This window comes from Solanum stenotomum, chromosome 4, assembly GCF_019186545.1.
Source record: "Solanum stenotomum isolate F172 chromosome 4, ASM1918654v1, whole genome shotgun sequence".
Lineage (NCBI taxonomy): Eukaryota > Viridiplantae > Streptophyta > Magnoliopsida > Solanales > Solanaceae > Solanum > Solanum stenotomum.
In genome coordinates, this window is record NC_064285.1 from 16,215,103 (window position 1) to 16,223,622 (window position 8,520).

Genomic DNA, 8,520 nt, shown 5'->3' on the forward strand with positions numbered 1-8,520 from the left:
AGAATTTGACGCATGAAGTCAATACTACTCGACATTGGTTACAGAATTGTTATGACAATATGAACGAAGCCAGAGATCGAGTTCTTCAACTCAGGGATGCACTCAATGATGTTTATGCTGGTTATCTCCACCAGAATGATGAGAGGTTGGGCCGCCAGGCACGTGTTCTTGCTCCACATCTACCAAAGGCCTTGGCTAGGATTTATAAGGGTCTTGGAGATGATTGAGATCTGAGGATTTGGTTTCTTTCCGAGTTTATTTTCTTTTCTTAGTTATTAGTTGTTGCTTTTATTTATTTATATTTTCGTTAATCATTTTGAGTCTATCTTAGTCTTACTACTTCTATTCTCATGTTTTATTCAAATCATTGTGTTAAGAATATTTGAAAATGAATGAAAATGATTTACTTTTGGTCAACTCATGTACATTTATTATTCTAAAGAAAAAAAAATAAAAATTATTATCTTTCATGAACTACATAATGATCTGATTCATGTTCAACATGATACGTAGGCAACCCTCAACGGGTTCGATCGAAATGTGTTTCAAAATTATTCAAATAAGTAAAATATAAGACTAACAGACATAATCAAGTCGTCTAAAGCCGGGATGAAACATAAAAGCCTTCCGAAACTCATTTTAGAAACATAACTAATTTAGGTGCATAACATACAACGTGTGATTTATCGTTTGCAAAACACTAAACCCTAACATGTTTGTTTTTTTTTAAAGAAAAGAGAAAAAGAAAAAAAGAGAGAAAGAGTTTTAAGGTAGTTGGTTTGTGATTAGAGCTGGCATCTCATCAATACTACACCAGATCAAAAGGGAAAGGGAAGATGACGCGCAAGGAGGGAACAAAGTCGGGAAATGATGACGTCCAAATAGTTGCACAAGAATCGGTGTCTGTGGAAGAGGTCAAAATGTTGCGACAACAAATGGCCGAAATGTATGAAGCTTGGATGAATGGGCAAGCTCCTTCATCTTCGATTCGGGAATACCTGAATGCGAATATGCCATTCCCTATCCAAGTATCAACCAATGATCCAATTTATTCACCTGGATTTGGCCCCTACACTAACACATCGAACGTCACTGAAACTTCTACAGTACGTCCCTTGAATATACCTATGATGAGTAACCCGCTATTTGTTCCAACTGCGCCGACTAATAACACTTCAAATCCAACAGTGGTGCCCAAATCCAACAATGATCCTTCATTCCAAGTTCTTCATGACCATGGCTACACCCCTGAAGAGGCCCTTAAAATTTCAAGTTCTTATCCCCAGACTCATCAATATAGTTCCCCCTTCAAAATTGAGAAGACAGTTAAGAATGAGGAGCATGAAGAAATGGCTAAGAAAATGAAGAGTTTGGAACAGAGTATAAGAGATATGCAAGGACTAGGGGGCCACAAAGGCATCTCATTCAGTGATTTGTGCATGTTTCCCCACGTCCATTTGCCTACTGGTTTTAAAATCCCGAAGTTTGAGAAATATGATGGTCACGGAGACCCCATAGCTCATTTGAAGAGATATTGCAATCAATTGAGAGGTGCAGAGGGCAAAGAAGAGTTGCTCATGGCCTATTTTGGGGAAAGCCTAGTAGGAATTGCGTCTGAATGGTTCATAGATCAGGATATAGCCAACTGGCATACGTGGGATGATTTGGCTCGATGTTTTGTGCAACAATTCCAATATAATATTGATATTGTGCCAGACCGCTCCTCACTTGCTAACATGAGGAAAAAGACCACAGAAAATTTTCGTGAATATGCCGTTAGATGGAGGGAGCAAGCTGCTAGGGTTAAACCACCAATGAAGGAGTCAGAGATGATTGACGTTTTTCTCCAAGCCCAAGAACCTGATTACTTTCATTACTTGTTTTCTGCTGTCGGGAAGACATTCGCCGAAGTTATCAAGGTTGGGGAAATGGTGGAAAATGGCATCAAGTCTGGGAAGATCGTAAGCCAAGCTACTTTAAAAGCCACAACACAAGCGCTTCAAAATGGTTCTGGAAATAATGGAGGGAAGAAAAGAAGGGAAGATGTAGCCACTGTTGTATCAGCACCTCGAACCTATGCCCAAGATAATCATACACAACACTACTTTCCTCCCCAAATTCCACAATATCCTGTCCCATATCCTCAATATCCCATTTTTAGCGCACAACCAATTGTTCCCCCTTCTTATCCGCAATGGCGTGCACCACTTCCTCAAAATCATCCATCACCCCCACAAATTCACCAAAATACAACTAGAATTCCTTTTTGTCCTAGAAAAGAATACAAGAAGGGAAATGGAGCTAAGGATGAGTTCACCCCTATTGGAGAATCATATGCTAGCTTGTTTCAAAAATTAAGAACGTTGAATGTTTTGAGTCCTATTGAAAGAAAGATGTCGAATCCTCCTCCGAGAAATCTTGATTATTCCCAACACTGCGCATACTGTTCTGATGCCCCAGGGCACAACATAGAAATATGCTGGTACTTGAAAAAGGCAATTCAAGATTTGATCGATACTCGTCGAATTATAGTTGAAAGCCCAAATGGACCGAACATCAATCAAAATCCACTGCCTAGACATACTGAAACAAACATGTTAGAGATGATGAATGACCACGAAGAAGTTGCAGTCCCATACAAGCCAATCCTTAAGGTTGAAACTGGCATGGAAAGTTCAGAAAATGTCGTTGACTTAACGTAAAAATGATGTCTTCAGGGGCGGAAAGTACGTCTGAAAAGTTGACCCCATCAAGCGCACCCATCCTAATTGTAAAAGGAGCACTTGAAGATGTTTGGGCAAGTCAAAGAGAGGCAAGATTGGTTGTTCCAAGAGGGCCAGACAAGCCTATCTTGATCGTGCAAGGAGCCTATATTCCACCTGCGATCATTAGGCCAGTGTCCCAACTTCCAATGACTAATCCCAAGGCTGTCCCTTGGAATTATGAGCCTACCGTCGTGACATACAAGGGGAAAGAAATCAATGAAGAAGTAGATGAAATAGGAGAAATGACTCGTTCGGGAAGATGCTATGCCCCGACTGAATTAAGGAAAAATAAAAATGACCAAATGCAAGTTAAAAGTCCAGTCACTGAAGGGGAGGCACAGGAGTTCTTAAGAAAGATGAAATTGTCAGACTACTTCATTGTGGAACAGTTAAGGAAAACTCCAGCCGAAATCTCTTTGTTGTCATTGTTAATACATTCAGATGAACATCGTAAAGCTGTAATGAAGATTCTGAATGAAGCACATGTTCCCAATGAAGTTACAGTGAGTCAGTTAGAGAAGATTGCTGGGAGAATCTTTGAAGTAAACCGCATCACCTTTTCAGATGATGAACTACCAGTGGAAGGTACGGGACATAACCAAGGCCTTCATATCACTGTAAAGTGTGAGCTTTCATATGTCACTTGAGTTCTAATTGACGGAGGGTCTGGGGCAAATATTTGTCCATTGTCAACTCTACAAAAATTGAATGTTAATGTTGAAAGGGTACGACCCAACAACGTATGTGTTAGGGCTTTTGATGGGTCCAAAACAGATGCCATTGGAGAGATAGAGCTCATACTGAAAATAGGGCCTGTCGATTTCACCGTGAATTTTCAAGTGCTGAATATCAATGCATCCTACAATCTATTGTTGGGAAGACCATGGGTGCATAGAGCTGGGGCAGTCCCCTCTACGTTGCATCAAATGATTAAGTTTGAATACGACCGACAAGAAGTGATTGTTCATGGTGAGGGGGATCTGTCAGTCTACAAAGACTCTTCCCTCCCTTTTATCAAGGCGAATAATGATAATGAGGCATTGGTTTATCAAGCTTTTGAGGTAGTGGTTGTTGAGCATATCCTCTAGGGGAATCTCATTTCAAAACCACAACTGCCCATGGCATCCGTGATGATGGTAAATGAAATGCTGAAGCATGGTTTTGAACCAGGTAAAGGCTTGGGGATCTTCTTGCAAGGGAGAGCTTATCCGGTGAGTCCACGAAAGAGTCTTGGTACTTTTGGCTTAGGATACAAGCCTAAAGTCGAGGACAAAATGAAGGCCAAGAAGCATAAGAGAGATGTATGGTCACTTACTAAGCCTATACCACCCATATACAAATCTTTCCTCAAAGCCCGCATAACAGAATCTTCTGAGTCACCACTCCCAGAGCCAGTGCTAGAGGTTCATGAAAAATTGATCAACTATTTTCAAGATTTATTTGTCGAGGCTGATATGATTGAACTCGGAGAAGGCACTAGCGACAGAGATGTGCAATTCATTGGTCCTGATGTCCAGCTGAACAATTGGGAGGCCACTCCTCTCCCCATTAAGAATGAGTCTTGGTAGTCTGTCTTGTTTTTCTTTTTGTCATCCAATTTATTCAAGGGTTGTAATTCGGATTTTGTCTCGTCGTTTTATTTCAAACTCTCTATTTTCCTTTTCAATAGGATGTAATTGTGTTTTTATTTCAGTCTAATATACTTATTTTGTTTTCTTCTATATAGTTCTTTCTATGCCGATTCTAGTGATATGACATGCATGCAGAATTTTTCACCGGATCTTAAAATCCAATCTAATCTTCGACCTAATCCTGAAATAATAAGTCAAGAAATCGAATATGATGAAGATGAGGTATTTGAAGAAGTAAGCAGGGATTTCAAATCTTTTGAGAATAAATCAAACCCAAATATGAGTGAAACTGAGATAATAAATTTAGGGGATCATGAAAATGTTAAAGAGACTAAGATAAGCGTACATGCTCGACATCAAAAAGAGGATATAATCCAGGCTCTGTTTGATTACAAGGATGTTTTTGCGTCATCTTATGATGAAATGCCTGGATTAAGCACTGATATGGTGGTTCACAAGTTGCCGATTGACTCTAAGTTCCCTCCAGTAAAGCAAAAGTTGAGAAAGCTTAAAGCTGACATGAGTGTAATAATTAAAGAGGAAATCACAAAACAACTTGAGGCCAAAGTCATTCGAGTCGCTCAATATCCTTCTTGGTTAGCCAACATCGTACCTGTCCCTAAGAAAGACGGCAAAGTTCGAATGTGTGTTGATTATCGTGATTTGAACAAAGCGAGTCCAAAAGATGATTTTCCTTTGCCCAACATTCATATTTTGTTGGATAATTGTGCTAAACATGAGATTGCATCTTTTGTGGATTGCTATGCGGGTTACCATCAGATTATTATGGATGATGAAGATGTAGAAAAAACGTCTTTTATCACACCATGGGGTACATATTGTTATCGAGTCATGCCGTTTGGGTTAAAAAATGCGGGTGCAACTTATATGAGGGCAATGACAACAATGTTTCATGATATGATGCATAAAGAAATCGAAGTTTATGTGGATGATGTGATCATTAAATCAAAAAAGCAGTCAAATCATGTGCAAGACTTAAGAAGATTCTTCGAAAGGCTTCATAGGTATAATCTCAAGCTTAATCCTGCAAAATGTGTATTTGGAGTACCGTCAGGAAAGCTTTTGGGGTTTATAGTCAGTCGACGAGGTATCGAGTTAGATCCTTCAAAAATAAAAGCCATTCAGGAAATGCCATATCCAAAGAATAAAATTGAGGTTATGAGCCTTCTAGGAAGGTTAAACTACATCAGTAGATTCATTGCTCAACTCATAACAACTTGCGAGCCCATTTTTAAGTTGTTAAAGAAGAATGCCACAGTCGAGTGGACCGAAGAATGTGGAGAGGCTTTTGAAAGGATTAAGAATTACTTATCGAATCCCCCTGTGTTGGTTCCTCCCGAGCCAGGCAGACCGTTGATATTATATATGTCAGTACTGGATAGTTCTTTTGGATGTGTATTGGGTCAGCATGATGGCACTGGAAAGAAAGAGCAGGCCATTTATTACCTCAGCAAGAAATTTACCATTTATGAATCGAAGTACACCCTTCTCGAAAGAACATGTTGTGCCCTAACTTGGGTAGCACAGAAGTTGAAGCACTATCTTTCATCTTATACTACTTATCTCATTTCTCGTATGGATCCGTTAAAATACATTTTTCAAAAGCCCATGCCCACGGGCAAGCTTGCCAAATGGCAAATATTACTCACAGAGTTTGACATTATCTATGTGATGTGGACTGCAATGAAGGCTCAAGCCTTGGCAGATCATTTGGCAGAGAACCCTATTGATGATGAATATGAACCACTTAAGACCTACTTTCCAGATGAAGAGGTATCATGTATCGATGAAGTTATTCATAATAAGGATCAAGGATGGAAGTTGTTCTTTGACGGTGCTGCTAACAAGAAGGGAGTTGGGATAGGAGCAGTTCTTATGTCTGAATCAGGGGAATATTTCCCTGTAACAGCCCAACTTAGATTCTATTGTACCAATAATATGTTAGAGTATAAGGCTTGCATCTTGGGTTTGAGGTTAGCTGCTGACATGGGCATCCAAGAGTTGCTAGTGCTAGGAGACTCAGACTTACTGATCCATCAAATTCAAGGAGAATGGGAGACTCGTGACCAAAAGCTCATACCATATCAACATTTTTTAAAAGATCTTTGTCGACGGTTTGTGTCAATAAAGTTTAGACACATTCCTAGAGTTCATAATGAGATTGCGGATGCATTGGCAACTTTATCTTCGATGCTCCAACATCCTGACGAAGCTCATATCGACCCTTTGTACATACAAATTCGTGATCAGCATGCTTATTGCAACGTGGTGGAGGAAGAATTTGACGGTAAACCTTGGTTCCATAATATTAAAACATATCTTCGTTCCGAAGAATGTCCTACTAATGCCACTAGTAATCAAAAAAGGACTATTCGGCGACTAGCTAGCGGTTTTTTCTTAAGCGGAGGCATATTGTACAAGAAAACACCTGATTTGGGTCTTCTAAGATGTGTAAATGCTAAAGAGGCTTCAACAATTATGATTGAAGTACACTCAGGAGTTTCTGGACCTCATATGAATAGATATGTTCTGGCAAAGAAAATACTTCGAGCAGGTTATTATTGGCTCACCATGGAGCGGGATTCTATACAATTTGTTCGTAAGTGTCATGAATGTCAAATACACGGTGATTTAATACATTCTCCTCCCTCCGAGTTGCACGCGATGTCTGCTCCATGGCCTTTCGTAGCGTGGGGAATGTATGTGATTGGACCAATAGAACCAAAAGCATCAAATGGTCATAGGTTTATCCTGGTGGCCATTGATTACTTTACAAAGTGGGTGGAAGCAGTAACTTTCAAGTCAGTGACCAAGAAGGTCGTGGTGGATTTCATTCATTTCAACATCATCTGTCGATTTGGTATTCCAAAGGCAATTGTTACCGATAATGCTGCAAATCTCAACAGTCACTTAATGCAAGAGGTATGCCGTCAATTTAAGATTGAACTTCGAAATTCGACTCCTTATCGCCCAAAAGCAAATGGGGCTGTAGAAGCTGCCAACAAAAATGTTAAAAAGATACTTCGTAAAATGGTGCAAAGTTCTCGACAATGGCATGAAAAGTTGCCTTTTGCTTTGTTGGGTTATCTCACTACAGTTCGTACGTCAGTGGGTGCCACCCCTTATTCACTGGTATATGGGACTGAGGCAGTTATACCTGCAGAGGTTGAGATTCCATCCCTGTGGATTGTTGTAGAGGCTGGAATTGATGACGATGAGTGGGTCAGAACACGCTTGGAGCAATTAAGTTTGATTGATGAGAAGCGAATGACATCAGTATGCCATGGACAATTGTACCAGAAAAGAATGGCACGAGCATACAACAAAAAGGTGCGTCCCAGGCATTTCGAAGAGGGTCAATTAGTGTTGAGATGTATTCTGCCACACCAGGCTAAAGTAAAAGGCAAATTTTCTCCAAATTGGAAAGGACCATTCATTGTAAAGAAGGTATTATCTAATGGTTCTCTTTACTTAGCAGATATAGAAGGCAAAATGACAGAAATGGTCATCAATGCTGATGTTGTGAAGAGATATTATATATAATGTGATTTTTCGGTATTAGAAACCCTTATGTTTGGACTTGACATTTCAAAGGTTGATGTAATGGAAATTCTTGGTTCTGTGTCTAAGTATTAATTCATATGTTGTCACCCTTGTTGAGAGTTAATTTACTTCTTTGGTTCTTCTGCTTTCTTGGCTCTTCCAAAAAAAAAAAATCAATCATCATGAACTACGTTTGACCTGATTCTTGTTTCGATAGGATACGTAGGCAACCCTGGCATGGGGTTCGGTCTAACCAAATAAAAAATCCAAAATTCCATGTTTGTAAAAAACTGGGGCAAAGGTCATTTTTTTTTAGTTTTTTTTTTATTTTTTCTATCCCAAAGCTAAAGTCGATCCCATCATTTAAAGTCATGTTTGAGACTTCATCTTATCATTTCTTTCTAACCTTGTACAAAAGTTGGATAAAGACCTTTGGATCAACCTTTGAAGTGTCAAGAGTAAGTATGTTAAGGGTACAAATGATGAAACCATGAGAGAGTCTTATCGGTGAAAACCCTAACTGGGCATCATAAGGCGAATGCGAGTTGAGAGAAACAAAA

At 39.5% G+C, this 8,520-nt stretch overlaps 1 pseudogene; it reads left to right on the forward strand.

The window, feature by feature from the left end:
- The first annotated feature begins 2,606 nt into the window (after nt 1-2,606).
- On the forward strand, nt 2,607-7,960 carry LOC125861198 (uncharacterized; annotated as a pseudogene).
- Nucleotides 7,961-8,520: the final 560 nt, after the last annotated feature.